The sequence below is a fragment of the Mixophyes fleayi genome, chromosome 4, assembly GCF_038048845.1.
Source record: "Mixophyes fleayi isolate aMixFle1 chromosome 4, aMixFle1.hap1, whole genome shotgun sequence".
In the NCBI taxonomy this organism is placed as follows: Eukaryota; Metazoa; Chordata; class Amphibia; order Anura; family Limnodynastidae; genus Mixophyes; species Mixophyes fleayi.
In genome coordinates, this window is record NC_134405.1 from 83,912,357 (window position 1) to 83,931,706 (window position 19,350).

At 37.8% G+C, this 19,350-nt stretch overlaps 1 protein-coding gene across 5 annotated transcripts in view; it reads right to left on the reverse strand.

Moving 5' to 3' along the window:
* RNF212 (ring finger protein 212) overlaps positions 1-19,292 on the reverse strand; it is a 55,882-nt gene extending 36,590 nt beyond the window's left edge. For 2 of the 5 annotated variants that reach the window (XM_075207677.1, XM_075207674.1), the window contains exon 1: positions 19,208-19,292. The gene's annotated coding sequence lies outside the window, so the exon portion shown is untranslated. Of the gene's footprint in view, positions 1-3,704; positions 3,712-19,200 lie in introns of those variants that run through there. The other 3 variants (XM_075207678.1, XM_075207680.1, XM_075207675.1) reach the window with 3 other exon arrangements.
* Positions 19,293-19,350: the final 58 nt, after the last annotated feature.

Genomic DNA, 19,350 nt, shown 5'->3' on the forward strand with positions numbered 1-19,350 from the left:
GGCTAAGATCCGTGGGTGAAGCTGAACCACTAGTCATGAACACGGGCCAGGGCCTAAGCCGTTCCTTGCCACTCCGTGTCGTAAATGGCATATTGGCAACTTTACGTTTCTCCTCAGATGATTTTAAGTTTCTCTTTTTGCTACTTTTTCTTAACTTGGGCTTTTTGGATTTTACATGCCCGGTACTACGAGATTGGGCATCGGGCTTGGAAGACGACGTTGATGGCATTTCATCGTCTATGTCATGACTAGTGGCAGCAGCTTCAGCATTAGGAGGAAGTGGGTCTTGATCTTTCCCTACTTTATCCTCCAAATTTTTGGTCTCCATTATATGTAGCACAAGATACTGCAGAATGTGTGAACTTGGTAATATTGCAGTACCAATGGACTTATACTGCTGGATTGGTTTTGCAAATTTGGTTATAATTATTATATATATTTTTTTTTTTTTTTTTTTTTTTTTTTTTTACTTTTTTTTTTTTTTTAAAAACTTGGGAATAGTGGGGAAATAACTATGCCCTTAGAAGCACAGAGCACAGGACACAGCACCACTGGACTGAACAGGACACGGCACAGGACCCAGCAGCACTACGGAACTCAGCAGGACAGAGCACAGGACACAGCACCACTGGACTGATACTGCAGAATGTGTGAACTTGGTAATATTGCAGTACCAATGGACTTATAATGCTGGATTGGTTTTGCAAATTTGGTTATAATTATTATATATTTTTTTTTTTTTAATTTTTTTATTATTTTTTACTTTTTTTTTATTTTTTAAAAACTTGGGAATAATGGGGAAATAACTATGCCCTTAGAAGCACAGAGCACAGGACACAGCACCACTGGACTGAACAGGACACGGCACAGGACCCAGCAGCACTACGGAACTCAGCAGGACAGAGCACAGGACACAGCACCACTGGACTGATACTGCAGAATGTGTAAACTTTGTAATATTGCAGTACCACTGGACTTTTACTGCTGAATGTGTGAACTTGGTAATATTGCAGTACCAATGGGCTTATACTGCAGGATTGGTTGTGAAAATTTTGTGGTAATTAAAAAATATTAAAGTAGTTTTTGGTATTTTTTAAAAAAACTTTTTTTTATTTTTTTAAACACAGGGGAATATTGGGGAAATAACTATGCCCTTAGAAGCACAGAGCACAGGACACAGCACCACTGGACTGAACAGGACACAGCACAGGACCCAGCAGCACCACTGACCTCAGAAGGACAGAGCACAGCACACAGCACCACTGGACTAATACTGCAGAACACAGCACAGCACAGCACAGCACAGCACAGAACTAAACAGCACAGAACTAAACAGCACAGAACTAAACAGCACAGAGGACCACCTAACACACCCTCCCTCTACCCTGATCAATGCCCGAGTGAAGATGGCGGCGACTAGCGGGGAATTTATAGGATCCGAGTATCGCGAGATCCGACAACGGGATTATGAGTCAGAGCCTCAGTTTCACTTTTGAATTTGGCGCCAATACCCGGATCTGTCTCGGATCCGACTCGGATCCGCAACGTTCGGGTGGGCTCGGATTTCAGAAATCCGAGCGCGCTCATCCCTAATACTAACAGTAATAATGTGCACTATTACCGCGTTACTTTCGGCAGTAACGCGGCCAACTGAATTCCCCCCTAAAAGTGTTAAATGTCTGTTCTATAAGATTAGACATTCTTATATCCTTATCTTTATAGGATACAAGCGTTCATTTATATCATCTTGCTGTAGTGCTGATGTGAAATGCTGGCCAGCTGTCATATAAATCAAATTCACCTGTATGTGTTTAGCAGTATGCAGTTTCAGCACACACAATATAACTTGCCCTCTGGTTACACATTTATGTGTTGGGAATTAGAAGCTTTAATCATGGTATATTGTCTCCCTGTCTGCAGCAATATAATTGAAGTGAGTGTAATTATTTTTCAGTTAATCAGCCCGCTGTTCACGTTTGTTAATATATCTTATATATATTTAAAGCTGGATTCATATCTACTTTCTTTTAATTGTTTTTTAATTATATTAACTCTTATATTTCTATGCGCTTTTAGATTGTTTGGATTGGCATCATGTTCCCTCTAAAACGGTCTAGCTCCTGAGGTGAGAGGTTTTAAGATTCTCCTTGTCTCTCCTCCTATTTCTTATGTTTCCTATCTGTTCTAGTACTCTTTTCGTAAGAGGTCTAGTGGTCATACGCACATATTTCTTGTCGCAAGGGCAGGTAAGACAGTATATATTTGCAGTATTACATGTTATATAGTCTACTATCTTATTTTTATTTACACTATAAATTCTGTTTGATTATTTATGTATGTGCAGCATTTACAGCTACCACACCTATAGGATCCTTGTATGGATTAAGTTGCTTAGTTAAGTGGCTGTAGACTAAAATGTCTCTCAAATTTTTTGTTCTTTTACAACTCATTATAATGTTCTCACACACTATTTCTCCAAGATCTTTATCCATTTGTAAAATGTAAAAAATCTGTTGCAAGATACCATGAATTGTGTCCCATTGATTACAAATGGTACCTATGAACCTAATTTTTTTTTTTTTCTTCTTTTCTTTGGATGTATATAGAAAGGTGTTTCTATCCTTATATTTGGTGTTTTTTAATTATTGTTCTTACTGTATCCTCTTTATTGTAATCGTTGAGACAATTCCATGGCTCTCTTCCCAAAATGGAACTCATCTGAACAATTTCCCTTATACACAAGAATTCCCCTTTGGGTGGGGCTTTTATTGTAAAGTTAAGATGAGAGCTAGAGCTAAGGAGCAAGCTGTTAGTTGCATCTTGCGATATTTTGATTGATAAATCCCAAAAGTTAACTTGTTTGTAACTTTATTCATATGTCAATCTGAGGTTAAACGTATTTTTGTTTAATGGTGCAATAAACTCTTGCAGTAGGGAAATGGGTCCATCCCAGAGAAAAAAAATATTGTCAATGAATCTTATCCATAATATATGTTTCGAGAATTTCTTGTTGTTATCATTGAAGGCCCTTTTATTCTCCCTCCAGCTCAGGTAGAGGTTTGCATATGTTGGGGCACACGTGGTCCCCATTGCAGTCCCTCTAACCTGGATATAGAACTGATCATGGAAAATAAAGTAATTGGTTTTTTTTAAGACAAAGCGTAATAGTTCAACAATGAAGTAATTTAAATGTTTACAATGATTTGGTTTAAGAAAATATTTGACAGTTTCTATTCCATAGTGATTCCACATCAGTTGTTAGAAGATTATCTGTATTTACTGTAATCCCTTCAAAAAAAAATTAAGGCATCCACTGTCCTTTATATAAGAAGGGAGTGCTGTCACATAACACTTTAAATATTGAACTACAAAATAGTTTGATTGATCTGTAAATACAGTTATATATCCAGGTTAGAGGGACTGCAATTCGGACCACATGTGCCCCAACATATGCAAACCTCTACCTGGGCTTTTGGAAGAATGAATGGGTCTTCAATGATGAATTAATCATTTTGACTAATTATACATAAATAATATATAATTCATACATTAATAATATAGTAAAAGGAAAATCTGGAATATAGCTATATACCTAATATAGTCTATATTAACTAATACAATATGACTAACAAAAATTATGAAACCATAATATTTGATTGAGGATGAAGATGTTAAATCGAAGTAAATAAGAATTATTCATTTACCTGTAAGTACCCTTCTTTTGGACATCTGAAATAAAAGACATATAACAATATAAGACATGATATTGAAATAATAATATAAAAAGGCATAGATTATAAATCAAAACATTCCATCAAATTTTAGGATGTCGAACAATATAGGATATTATTAACCTAGTCCTCAATAAAAATAAAAATAAAAGTTATGTAGAGGAGAAATAGTAAAACAACATTCTAGATGAAAAAATAAAAACAATTTAGTAGAGAAAATAGAAATAAATGCTAAATATGATAAAATGGATAATATATCTATTTTATAATGATACAAAATAATTATTTTAAACATGAATTTCATATTCTAAATAAAAATATATTTTTTGTCTTTTCAAATAACATTTTTGGATTGAACCTAAAGAAAATTTGATTTAAACATCTATCAATCAACTGGAAAAGATGTCCATTGCATAGTGAACATTTAAATAGCATATTCGGATAAGGAATGGGTTGCCTCTTAAGCTGGGTACACACTACACGGTTTTCATCCAATAATCGGCTCAATCAGCCGACATATGACCGCTCATTCAAAAGTCGGGTCAGTGTGTGCAGTGACACGATGTTCGAAAGTCTGCCCAAATGGACGATTGTCGCCTCATTTAGTTGGTCGTACCGTTTAATATTTTCGTTCCAATCTCGTTTCCGTTGTGTAGTGTGTATAAACCGATCCACAACAGTGAGTACGAAATTACATGTAAAATCGATCGGCATAAAAAGTTGGTGGAAAATTCTGTAGTGTGTACCCAGCTTAAGACAAAGCAAAGCTAAACATACGTTAGAGGAGAAAAGAGTTAGGTAGATCAATGCTACCAGTTTTTAAAGTCATTATGAGCACAGATAGTTAACGATGGTCAGAATATTCAACACTTATCTAACACTATAGATAACAATAAGAAACTAGTGATTGGTATACAGATAATGAGACATGGCACGCGAGTAAGATCTTTTATTAATGAGACCATGCTAAGTCATACAAATTTGAATAGTCAATTTCTGATTTTAATGATTTGTCTTAAACTGAATAATAAATACAAATCAAACCGTACATAAATAGAATTCAAAAACACCTCAATACAACGATTGGGTGGATAATATAGTGTTAGTTTTAAAGCATTAACTAGACAGCACAAGAGTGCATTAATTACACACACAAGCAGGCAAATCCATCAATATATGAGCCTAATCGGGTGTGTAAAAAACTGTAATTAATGATTAATGTTGAAAAAAACAAGCAAAAGAAAGTAGATAAGAATCCAGCTGTAAATATCTATAAGATATATTAATATCAAGAACATGAAATATTGCATGAATATGTGTAACAAAAGTGAACAGTTCGTTGATTAACTATGAAACTAATTACACTCTCCAATTATATTAACATAGATTGGGAGACAATATATCATGAGCTACAAAAGATTCCCCATAAATGTGTAACCTGAGGTTACATTGTGTGTGGTGAAACTACACACTGCTAAACACACACACACTGGTGAATTTGATTTATATGATCGGTCCAGCATTTCACATCAGCGGTACAGCAAGATGATATAAAGACTTGTATCCTATAACAATAAGGACACTTAACACTTTTATAGGGTGAACTCGAACTGAAACTTAGCACCATTGTCTTGGCTACGTAAGGACACTATTGCAAGTAATGAATTATTATGAAAAATGCACAATAGCGAATGTGTCTGTACAATACAATACAAAGGTCCCAATGATATTTATAAATAGATACTGAATAGAGGACACTACAATTGTTAACACATAGAAATGTTATTATAAAAGGGAAATTAGAGATTTTAAGATCTCTATACACTAAAAGGAAAAAATCATTATTGTAACCTATGATGTAGATGGTATCCCATAGTATATAATCTAACACAGACCCTGAGATTGATACAGAGTACTAATAGAAATATAATTCTCTCAATATGCTTATTAATGCATTTAAGAGTAAGTGTAGTAGTTAAGTGAACAGAATTTTGGAATTTACTAAACCAGTGCTCATAATTGATCTACATATTTTAAATATTTTGCTTTTAAGGTATTTTATTTATGTCAAATAAAAGTAATTTTTTAGGAAACTGTGTCTTTTATTATTATTATCATATATTTGTAAGGTATCACAGTGCTCCGACGCGTGGACAGTAGGGCAAACAGGACATACATAAAACAAAATCATACAAGGCAAACAAAATAAATGCAGACATGAAAACAAAGGGTATACAGGACTCTGCTCATTAGAGAACTTACATTTTAAGAGGAAGATGACACTGCTGAAACAAGAGGATAAAATGTGGCTTAGAGAGGAGATAGGGAGAGCTGTGGTGTAATAGTTAGAATAGCATCATCAGGGATAAGGTAAGCTTTAAAAAGAGAGATGGGTTTTTAGAGAATATCTAAAAAAGTGGGGAACAGCACGGGAGAAGTCTTGTAGGCGCAAGTGAGAGGTGGTTACCAGAGATGAGACAAGATGCAGGTCAGAGGTAGATCTAAGAGGGTGGGAGGGAGAGTATTTTGATATGAGATTTGAAATATATGAAGGGGTGGTGTTGTTGAGGGCTTTGTAGGTAAGGGTGAGTAGTTTGAATTGGATTCTGGAGGACACAGGTATCCAGTTTATATTTTGCATTAATTTTCATGGACAATACAATGAAATATCCAATATATTTAAGCCTTTCCACTGATGTTGGACTAATCGATTTATGAAAATATCCGTTACAATAAGCATAATCCTATTTTCTTTGTGTTCAGTAAATCTGGTAATGTACCCACCATCTGCTTCCAGAGTAAACCCTCTGGCTCGTGACCCTGTGGCAGTTTTAACTACTGTATTTGGCAGAGTTTCTACTCTCCATTCTGGAATAAATATTGTACTTAAAGGTATTGAGCCTATTATTTACCCTCATACTATTGGAATTCACCAATAAATATATGTACTATCACAATGTATTCAAAACCTTACAGAATAAACTGGCCTACAAATGTATTTTGTAGGAGGTAATATTCCTGAACCATGTCAAATACAAATCATCCAGTGGATGCAGAGAAATTTGAACAAGCTGCAAATTACCAATACTGGTTCAGTCGCTGTTGGACTTCCCTAAGTTTGTGCATCACTGGAGTCTAAGCCCTTATTGGCTATGCCAATTTTGTATAGGTCTCAATTTCAAGATCAATGATGAGCTGGCATATATGAATCCTCCTGAAGAACTAGAGGAATTTATTTCTTGATGTGTCAAAATTTACACCAGTCTTACAGACTGATGAGGGGGTGGGGGAAGAGAAGAGATCACCAACTCTCCATAGCCATCCCCTCTTCTTACTGCCCAAGTTCCCAGGAGCTTTCATCAGCCTACTATGACTTTATAGAAGTTTTCAATAAATGTCAGGAAGAACAATAACCACCTCAAACACTGACTGCCTCATTGAACTCTTGCCGGTACTCAAATTTCATTGTCAAAACCAACATTATAAACCATGAGAAAATCTTAAACAGGGGTTCATACAGCATTCTATCTACCCTGCAGGGGGGGGGGGATCTTTTACTTTGGGAAAATGATGCATCTTTATATATGTATCTTTGTATTATTCATATTGTCTTAAATATGATCAAGATACAGAACTGTTAGCTGCTCTATTTCTGTTGCTACAGGAACAAATATGAGCAGCCAATTTTTTATACCAGGTTAGACTGAGGAGGGGGGGGGGGAGGCGCTATAGTCTGGTCTGGGTCACACTAGGTGATGAATGGAAGAAAGCATATAGCCATTTGGAAGTGTCATGCCCTTTGGCCTTTGTAACGCCCCTGCTATCATTCACCATTTCATTATATGTTTAGATGCTTAATGGACTAATTTTATAATGGTTTACTTGGATGACATCCTGGTGCATTCAGTCTCTTTTAGAACACCAAAACATGTCCAGTGTTCGTCAATATTATCTTTTGCTAAGTTGCAAAACTGTTCCTTCAAACAAGAATCATTTAAGTTCCTGGGCTACATCAAGTACATACTTGAGGATAAATTTATCAAGCTGGGGGTTTGAAAAAGTGGAGATGTTGCCTATAGCAAACAATCAGATTCTAGCTGTTATTTTGTAGAATGTACTAAATAAATAACTAGAATCTGGTTGCTATAGGCAACATCTCCACTTTTTCAAACCCACAACTTGATAAATTTGCCCCTTGGGGGTAAATGTATCATACTGAGAGTTTTCCGGCAAGTTTGAAAAATCAATCAGATTCTAGCTATCATTTACGTAGTACATTCTACAAAATGATAGCTAGAATCTGATTGGTTGCTATTAAAGTAATTCTATCGTTTTCAATAAGCATTGCCCACTCAATTGTATCTGTTTCCAAAGCACAAAGTGATTTATTTTAGTAGATGTAAATAGTCAACAATTCAATACATTATTATATTATGATACAGTACAGTACAGCCAATACCAAAAGATAAATACATACCAATGCAATCGCATGCGCTCGCTGCGCACCCACGGGACCCGATGGACAGTATATCTGTTAGAATACTGTATCAGAGTTGACTGAGGGCCAGGGTGTGTGCAGCTATGATTATATACAGTACAGTGTTACACTTGAACAATAGAGATGACATAGATTGTTTCTATAGGTCCAGACGTTGGGTGGGTCCAGTGTAAACAGATCATAGGTTGATTCAATCTAAGGAATCCAAAGGTGGGGGTCGTCTCTCCAGGGGGTCTGCTCCTTTCATAGCCAGCATCATACAAAGGATTATTCCCTAATAGCAATAACTAAAGTATGCAATATGCGATCTCTTCGCCGACTGCACCGGACAGCTGCTGATGATTAGGGGATCAATATGATATCAGGCATGACACCTTTCCTATAACCTAAACCTTTAATAACACTACAATGTACATATAATCACTATAGATATATATATATATATATATATATATATATATATATATATATATATAGACTAATAATAAACCAAATACTATCTGCTCATCAATTACAGTGTAACGGAACCAATATGAATTGTATAAATAACTAAATGTTGTAATGCTAGTGTGTGCGTGCGTATTTTACCGTGCGATCGCATCACGCAACGTGTTACGTGGCGTACGCTTTGCAATACGCACGGCAAACCAATATTAAACCAATATACTTTCGGTCATCCAATTATACGACTTCAACAGTCCACCCTTTGATAGTATAATAAACTATCACCTTAAAGATGTTATATGCAGGATTTCAGTACCACATTTCATTGTTATGTAATACAAATTCCCCTTGGTGTATGACCACGCTGTTTGTAGATCTAAACAAGTTATCATAAGAGAGAGTCTTAATCCTCTAAACGATTTCTTCTTGTAGTATAAACCGTACACTTCTGGAGCTTGGAGATAACCTTTTGTATGCCCTTCAAGGGTGCAATAAAACACTTAATACATTATTTGGAAAGGTACAAGGTACAATAGAACATGTATCAGCTATACAGAATTCTCTACTACAGTTCTTCAAGTTTAACAGGTTCTTCTGTCCAACGCATGTCTTTAAGCTCAGAATACATTTAAACACTTCATGTTCATCAATAGCATCATCCTATGTCTATCAATAATGTCATATGCAATCTCCTTCAGCCTGCGTTAATATACACACTTCTAATAATGTCATCAGTTCCTTTCATCAACACTTGTGGGCGGGCTATTGTCTGTTCGCTCTTCCCAGTCTCCCAATACTCAGATTTAACAGTGATCGGCTTGCAAAGCATTGGGAGACTTCAGACTAAGGGACCTAGGTGTCCTACTTTTTCCCTTAGTGACCTCCCGCCTATAGTACCTCAAGAATATTTAGTGGAAAGAGAACTAATCCTACTTGATATAATCACTGAGGCACGTGTGAGCACGCCCAGCACTTTGTTTGGTCTAAAACCTTACCCTCCCAAGAATGATAATCATTCTCAAGGATGCCTGCTCAAGTCCGAATATTACTGGACTGGCATCGCTGGGTGTATCTCTTTTCTAACCATGGGGTCGCCGTGCTTACGGACGTAATGCTACTCAGACAATAGCCCCTCGCACTTTCTCCAAGCTCCAAGGTTTCTAAATTTTCCTTTACCCCTGAATTGAATAGAGTAATTGGCTGGACTGATTATGCTACTAACTTCTTCCTCCCCAATACCTCCTTATCATTACCTGAACCAGTCTCTGTCACCTGCTAATAATCAAAAGAATTAACCGCCCTGAGAAGAGAATGAAATGAGAGAACACAAAACAGGAAAAACTACAACTTCATGCTGGACAACAGTCTTAGCCTTTGGCTCAGGTGCTACTAACTGCATTCGAGGCCTTCCAGTACAGACTCATGAGTGCCCTTGGACCCTTCTCTGAGTGTTGGCCCCTCTGCAGTGGGGTGGAATGGGCACCAGTGTGTCTCTGCTACCCTTGAAGCCGTGATGCTGGTAGCCTACACCTGGTACCTGTCTGTCAAATAACCTAAGCTTAAGAAATTTCTGCTCCACAACTTACTCTCCCGATCCAACATCCTGACAGTTAGTGTGACTTTTCAGGAAACAGTGTTTTGGACGTTCTTGGTTGCTGTCTCACTATTTACCTTCTCTCAAGATCTAACCTAGCCTCCCAGTTACAATCTCATCTCACGAGGAGTCAAGAACATTTCAAAAACTGACAGGTTAGGAGTCTGCCCGGGAGTGATCTCTTGGTAGCGGGAAAGGACTAGTGGCCGAAGCTATCAGTCACTTCAATCAAGTTCCAACTCTTAATCTATTCAATTCGTTCTACCGAGTACCACTACTTTATGTTCACACTGGTTTATGGTTAATTGAAAGTATGTGATTTGTTACCACTACTCATACATTATACCTCTATTATCAATAACATGAATACCCCTATCATCTATTATAACTCTAGGACTATCACATTGAATAACAAAAGTTTTGAGTATGACACAGTAATACATTAGACACATTTCAATACACCTTTACCCAGACATTTTTCATTGGTACACCTGTGTATACTTGAGGATCCTGCATGGTGGTAATTGGATGACATGTATTTGTTTTACCTGGAGGAAAACCCATCAGCAGGAGGGATATGGGATGGCTCTATTGGTCTACCTTGTCCATCTCTCCAGAGTCCACCAGACTCCTCACCATATCTCTTCACCTTCCAGACAGTTTATTCCTCAGGTAACACAAATCTTTATATATTAACCAATATGTGTATGCGTGCATGTGTGTGTTCACATTTTAGAACTAAAACAATACAACGAAAAACAAAACAAAACATAGATTTGTTAACTGTCACATAAAACCCTGCTGTCTATTTGACAGCTATGTTCGCCCTGGTGTGACAGCCATGTATGGTCGTGTGTGTAAGTGTGGACTTTACTAGCAGCTACTTCAGTTGGTAACTGTGTCACTGTATAAAGTCCTCTATGTAGTGTCCTAATCATGTGCTGGTATTGCTATAAAACGATTTCTCAGTCACCTCAACATCGCCCCCTAGACTAGAAAAATGCTGAAGACCAATGTATATCAAACGATTTTCCCTCTGCCAACTCACATGTCATTCTCAGTACCTCACATTCAGCTACTTGACTAAGTGGGAAAGGCAAAGGGGTCTATTTCTATAACACTTTCTTCAAATATAACAGTATCCAGTACATGCCTGTCTAACAGTGAAAAAAATATATAAAACATGAAAATTCTACATTTTCTAGGGTTTCACATTATGTCGTATCTTGTGGTATAAATCCTACTCCAATGTTCTATACAGAGATGCATATCTGTATGCCTAACCTCCAGCAATCTCCTATCCACCCTTTGTGCCTCCATATAAAGGCACATTTTTGTACAGGAGGCACGAATCATAAAACAAAAAAAACAAAACAGATATGCAATCTATAAAACATGAATCGTATTTCCACAACAGAACCTTTCTGCTTAAAATCAGCAGTTTCTATACACATGAAAACAAAACCCCTGACTGTTTCTGTAACTCATGTCAATCTAGTGTGTGTATCTCTGAATTTGTCTTATGTAAAAAATAAAAATATGTTTTAGCCCCATTGTTGAGACTGTGTCTGATTTTATCTCTACCAGAGCAGAGAGAGAGAAAGAGAGAGGGAGAGAGGGAGAGAGAGAGAGAGAAGGAGAGATAATAGCGTTTGTGTAAAGAATGAGAAATAGGAAAGCAATGAGTGATGGGAATATAAAGATTTGAATACAAACATACATGCAGAAAGGGAGATTTTTACAAAAAAATGACAGCTGCATTGGACTCTGACTCTATGGGGAAATGGCTGTATTCATTTAACTATGATCCCTCCCAAGAATGACTAGGGGGTCTTAACCATGCAATCCAGTGTCGTCCGTCATTTGTTTATTAAGAACTCGGTATCTCATTGACTACATACCTTTTCAACGGACTTTCCTAACTTATATATTAGAGAAATGTAAAAATTAACTGTTGATGACTCATCTGAGATACATAAACGATATTTTGGAGCAAAGTATGTATATACTTCATTGTTGGATAATGATTCTCAGCCAAACAAATTATCATGAGACACTGCAGCCTAAAACAAAGAGTGTTCCATTTGTCTATTGTTAATTAGTCTTTCAAGAGTAATTCTTCTATTTCTCTATCTCACCCCTTTTAAACACTAGTCTATACTTCTTTTGTCTGCCTTTATCTGTGAAGAAAAGACAAGATAGTTATCTTTAAACAACAAACAAACCAAGCATTCTCATTCTTTACCATCGGCCAGCGATTAGGAAAACAAGCATTTGACAACATAAAACAAACAAAATCAACAAAGATTACTTTTTAAACTCAATTTCTTCCTAAAAGTACACACTAATACTTACCATAGATTAAACCCCCCCCTGGTTGTAGGACTGCAATGTCTGACCTGAACTCTAGAGTTGGTTATAGTTCTCCCCCAAAGTATTAATGGCTATGGGGTGTGCAATCAATTGTTGGGGAACCTCTGAAGCTTGTGTACGCCTCCTTTGTGGGTGTCTATGTGGTTCCCAACCCAGGTATCCCTTTTTTTTTTTCTACACAGTTCCTACTCCTGTGCCCCTTCTTAAGGCAGTAAAAACACGTCCTTGTCATGTCTGCACAATCTTTTGCTAGGTGTCCTATTTTATTGCATTGAAAACACTTCAACTCATGTTGTTTCTCTTCCTTTTTACAATCTCTTGCGAAATGGCCTTCTTCGTTACACTTAAAACACCTGATTTTTCTATGTTTCTTATTATGTGGGTTGTATGCTGGTGGTCGGGTGTGCAGACCCTTTAATGCTGGGATACTTACCATCATTACCCTATCACTTAGTGTCTCTTTCTCTTTATTCAATTCATACTTCTATCATGTTCTATAGCTGACTCTCTGAGAGCACTTACAGTGATTCCTTTCCAGTTTGGTAGTGAAGTTTGCACCCTTCTTTTCAAGTTTTTCCTGAGTCCATCCATTAGAACTTTAACAGCAACCTCTCTGTAGTGTACATTATCTTTTATGTCTGGTACCCCAGTATATTTGCCCATTTCTATTAGAGCTCTGCAAAAATAGTCTGTTGCATTTTCACTATCTTTTTGCTGGATAGTAAAAATTTTACTCCAGTCCACTATCACTGGGAAATTTATGGCCAACCGTGTGATTATTTGTCTTATATTGTCCTGATTATCATCCTCGGTTAAGGATTCATCCTCCTCCAACATACAATCCTTAATGAACTTTTGTATATCAGTATTGAGAGGAAGACAGGTTTTCAATAATACTCGCCAATCGTTATTAGTTGGCTCATACATATTACCATAATATCTAATAAACTGCTGACATTTGATCAAATCTTTCCTAGGATCAGGGAAATTAGACAAAATTGAAAATGTTTCAGATCTAGTGCATATATCATGCTTTGCTACATGTTTTAAGGGAACGTCACCATCTCTGTCCGCTTTTCCCATTGGGAACTGTTGTAGTGCATACAGGATGTAAGTCTTCCAAATGACTACGTTCTGAACTAGGTGCTGAAATTGCTGCTGCAGTACAATGGATGTCTCCCCCTGTGTTAACCTTTTCATTATCCTCACCACTTTCAGCCGCTGCCCCTGCTGGTGGGACCGTCCCTCTTCTTTGTCCTGAAACATTACTTTTAACATTACTTAAAACAACATACAGGTTACTAGTTACAGTTTTCACATTTTTGGTATTAGCTGTACTTCCCGCCCTGACCGAATTTGTCGGGGGCGTGTTTGCGCTCAGTTCGCCACGCTTAGCAATGCACACTTCTGGAATGCTTGTTTCCGGTACGCTTACTTCCGCTAAACACGCGTTTTTCGCTACACTCACTTCCGCTGTGCATTCGCTGCTCTGCCACGTGTTACCTTCCATTTGCCATGATTTTAAACAATGATTATGTGCATTTCTCACTTTCGTTGACTTAATCAACCGTACTTTATCTTTTACGGTATTTAGTACCTCTGCATTAAGACTTCCTGTCGTTGGGAAAGGCCTATCACAATCTTTGGTCATTTCGACCCACGTGTCACAATACACAGTTGCGTATGCACCATATTTTTCACACATGAGAAATCTCGCTGACTCAATAAGACCTTCCTTAGGCAGTACAATGGCCATCTCTAGCGTATGCTTAGCACCCATGTTGAACACTATACCTTCTACCCGGAACACAGACACACCGCAATGCTCTGTTCCTTCCGGCCAGCAATACCCTTTTATGTGGAATACAGACACACCGCAATGCTCTGTTCTTTCCACCCAACAATTTCAACTCTGTTGCTACAATCACCGCTAGAGATCTGTAATGCTCGGTGAACGTATTTCCTTTAGCCGCGTTCACTTGCTTTTCTCGCACCAGGCGAGGATCCCTAATACAGAAATATCACTGTGGGCCCCAAGGGCTATCAGCTCCTCGATACCCTGGCTCAACCACAAAAATCTGCTGAGTTTATTATAACTGGGAGAACAAAGTCGATACAATCAACCAGCCTTTCCAACATAATTTCTCCTAGCTGCTTCACCAATTCGCACTGATGGTTGTCATGCGGTTAGATCGCACAGCCTACCAATACTAATTATTAGCAAACCTTGCAATCTATTGGTAGCGCTTTGCGAAAACTCGGTTTTCGCATTCGGTATACCTGCCCTGTATACCGTCCTTCAGTTGGGCAATCCGCCTCGTCAGACAGCAACTGAGTACAATGAATAATAACAGTGTATCTACGTTACAAAATCACACACTATACACCTTTTCTGCGCAGAAAATTGAAAGTTCCCAACAACAGTAATAATGTCTCATAGGTTTTCACAAGTAATTATACTATGCACATATACTAACTATCAAGACGATTGTTTAACCACGTGGCAAATCTACCGGAAGTTCGCGTACGCACAGCAGGAAATACACATACGCTCAGCAATGCAATACACTCTAAAACGTAAAACAACAATAAAAAGAAACATTTTTCTTTCTTGTCCCTAGATTCCAATTAGCGTTCCTTCAGTCTATGCAACAACGGACATTCGGTCTCTCAACACAAAGTGAACCACAGGTCTTGAACACATTACGTTTTTTCCTGCCATGCGACGCGTCCGTCAATCCACCCTTTGTTGAGGAACCGAATACCGTGAGCGTTGCATACCTGCCGATAACGTAACTCCTAAACTCACGAGCCCCCAATTATTAAAGTAATTCTATCGTTTTCAATAAGCATTGCCCACTCAATTGTATCTGTTTCCAAAGCACAAAGTGATTTATTTTAGCAGATGTAAATAGTCAACAAATCAATACATTATTATATTATTATACAGTACAGTACAGCCAATACCAAAAGATAAATACATACCAATGCAATCGCATGCGCTCGCTGCGCACCCACGGGACCCGATGGACAGTATATCTGTTAGAATACTGTGTCAGAGTTGACTGAGGGCCAGGGTGTGTGCAGCTATGATTATATACAGTACAGTGTTACACTTGAACAATAGAGATGACATAGATTGTTTCTATAGGTCCAGACGTTAGGTGGGTCCAGTGTAAACAGATCATAGGTTGATTCAATCTAAGGAATCCAAAGGTGGGGGTCGTCTCTCCAGGGGGTCTGCTCCTTTCATAGCCAGCATCATACAAAGGATTATTCCCTAATAGCAATAACTAAAGTATGCAATGTGCGTTCTCTTCGACCAACTGCACCGGACAGCTGCTGATGATTAGGGGATCAATATGATATCAGGCATGACACCTTTCCTATAACCTAAACCTTTAATAACACTATAATGTACATATAATCACTATATATATATATATATATATATCTATATATATATATATATAGACTAATAATAAACCAAATACTATCTGCTCATAAATTACAGTGTAACGGAACCAATATGAATTGTATAAATAACTAAATGTTGTAATGCTAATGTGTGCGTGCGTATTTCACAGTGCGATCGCATCACGCCACGTTTTACGTGGCGTACGCTTCGCAATACGCACGGCAAACCAATATACTTTCGTTCATCCAATTATATGACTTCAACATTGCTATAGGCAACAACTCTACTTTTCAAACCCGCCGGACAACTCTCAGCTTGATACATTAAACCCCTGGTCTCAGTTACTACCAATAGCCGAATTTGTGTATAAAAATGCTTTGAATAAATACACCAAACACCCTTTATTTAACAACTATGGTGTCCATCCACACTTACCTTTCTGGACAGGTCAGCCATTTTGGGAATCCATGAAACCATCCACAAAATCCATTTAAATTCTTAATTAGAGCATTACAAAAAAGCTCTGTGTTATCACAAGACCCAAACAGATAAGATTTGGTCCGCTCCATACCCATACCAAATAGGTAGACAAGTATGGCTGTCTACCAGAAATCTTCGTCTAGCGCAGCCTTCTCACAAACCAGCAGAGCATTATATTGGTCCATTCTGAATTATAACTAAAACTTTCTGTTTTAAATTTTCAACTCCAACTTGTATAATTGTGCAGGACAAAATGGATGCAATTATCTTTTTCCCTTGGTGGACGAAGATACTGTGGTTTCCAGAATCACTCTGCCCTTGCTAGCATCACCGTCCTAACTCCCACATCTTCTATATCAAGGCCAGATTCATCAGCCAAAAGTACAGAAACCGTCCTTGACAAAGTTGAGCATGAGACAAAGAGAATAAAGGACAAAGGCCTGTCAGATAAGACCACTGGTATTCTGATGGTTTCAAGGAAGAATTCTACATCCAGAGCCAATTATTAAATTTAGAAAACATTTAGGGAATTTCTAATACCTGGGCATTTCTGGCAGAATTTCTCAAGAAAAAAAATATTTGTATAGCAACATTTGGCTATAAACTGTTGGAGTTTTCACAGTTATCATATTTCCCTTTTTCCTGGATTGAGCCCCCCCTTTTTTTTTTTTTTTTTTAATTTCTTCTTCATATTTGTTCAGGTCACTCAAATTGACACTATTAAGGGAGGGGAGTTTAATTTATAATTTTCTGTCCTTCTGATGGTGAGGAGTTAATTCATTTGTGCATACTACCATGTTCAGATAAAGGCAAAGAAAGTTAAGGTATGATTACATCTTCTAACATGCATCATTTTGGTAGCTCCCATGTGCAGTGTAGTTTAATAGAAATAACTTCCTCACAATGCTTGTTTTACCATATTTCAATTAAAATGTGTCTTGTACACTTTTGTATAGTGAAAATCTTTCCTCCCACTCCCAAGCGTACATCACATCTCGCTTGCAGAAGAGTCTCCAAAGACCGAAAGTGGGTGTGCACATTGAAAGGCCCTGCTGAGTCTGGGGTTAATGTATCAAGCTGAGAGTATTTTGGCAGGTTTGAAAAAACAATCAGATTCTAGCTATCATTTATTTAGTACATTCTACAAAATGATAGCTAGAATCTAATTGGTTGCTATAGGCAACATCCACTTTTCAAACTCGCCCAAAAACTCTCAGCTTGATACATTTACCCCTAGATGGTTTTTTTTTGTATTTTTAAATAACAATATCCCTTTCTCACTGGACAGTAAGCTTTCTCATGAAAGGGGCACCTCCCCCCCACTGTTTTCACAACTGCATTTATTTGGTCTACTTGTTTTATGTATGCTCAATTACAATAATAATAATAGTGCTCCTATTTGCAGTTGGCATATCAGAGACATCTCCTGCAGTCCCACTGACTTTGTACGGAAAACCAGTTCACATAGGTTTCTAGGTATTTGCATGATTTAACAGGTTTCAAGCAAAGATTTACAGAACTTGTCTGCAATAGCTAACAGCATCTGAGTATTACTCTCCCCTATCGCAAGTATGTCTCTATGGGGCACATTTATCAACAACCCCCTAAAATTAAAAATAGTTTTGTATCCTTATCGCATTGCTAAGGATTGAACCATTTCTCATATTTATGAAAAAGGGACAGCAGTTTATCGTGACTGTTTAGTGTAACACTTACCATTTCACTAACTGGTCACTGCGAACAAAATTGCATCTTCATTGTAGTCCTACTACGCATGCCCGGCCTAAAGTATCGGGCATACGCACAAAGACTATACTAACGAGAAATTGTTATCATGATCCCTCCAGACATGCACAGTGCAGCTCTGCTCTTCGGAGCAGAGCTGACACCTAGGAAAGTTTTCAATTACGTTAATGTACACCAGCTTCAGCTGACGTACATTAACATAACAAGTTTCCGAAAATTAGGAATTTTCAGAACTTGTTAGGGAGCAGTTGCCATACTATTTGATGGTGACTGCTCAGAAAAAAACGAAATAGAATGCAAAGCAGCAGATATCCACAATATCCGCTGCGATCCACCAATAAATTTGAGGGATACTCCAAATTGTGCCTAAATGACAGTAAGTGTGCTTTAAGAAGATTACACTTGTTGATAAATAGGCCCTTTTGTATGGTAAAGTAACTTTGCAATGGGACTTTAGGTTAAGTATTAGATGTGCTGTCCAGGGATGATTTTTTATTTGGAGGTCGAAAAATCATGCTATAATTTCAATGACATGATAATTAATGGGGCAAAACCCCGTTAATAAATAAACATGGCCCCCTGTGTGGTATAATTTAGCATAGGTAGACATTGTAGGACAGCAATTCACATCATGGTTATGCCATTTTGTCCCCAAAGTTTTAAAGTGAGAATTGCATGGAATCAGTATATAAAATAGCCGTAACTGCACTGTGCAGATGGTCATTACAAATAACAGGGACATCATTAGGGATAAATCGTTAATTAAAACATTGTACTATCCCTGGTAGTTAGGGATAATTATCATCTGACTAGAAAACGTTCCAGATGTGGCGCATAATGCTCCATTCCTGGCACATCTCTGGCTACACGTACACCACAGAATGGCAGACCGTGGCTGGATATTATGGCGGCCTACACCTCACCGAGCAAAGGTTGGAGCCTCAGTCTGCAGCACAGCACTGATTGCGCACACAGACACGTCAACCCCCGGGCTGCCCCGACTGTTACCTCACAACTTCCGCCCCGCACGATTGGCTCGATAAGGTTTATTTGTGCGCTATCATTG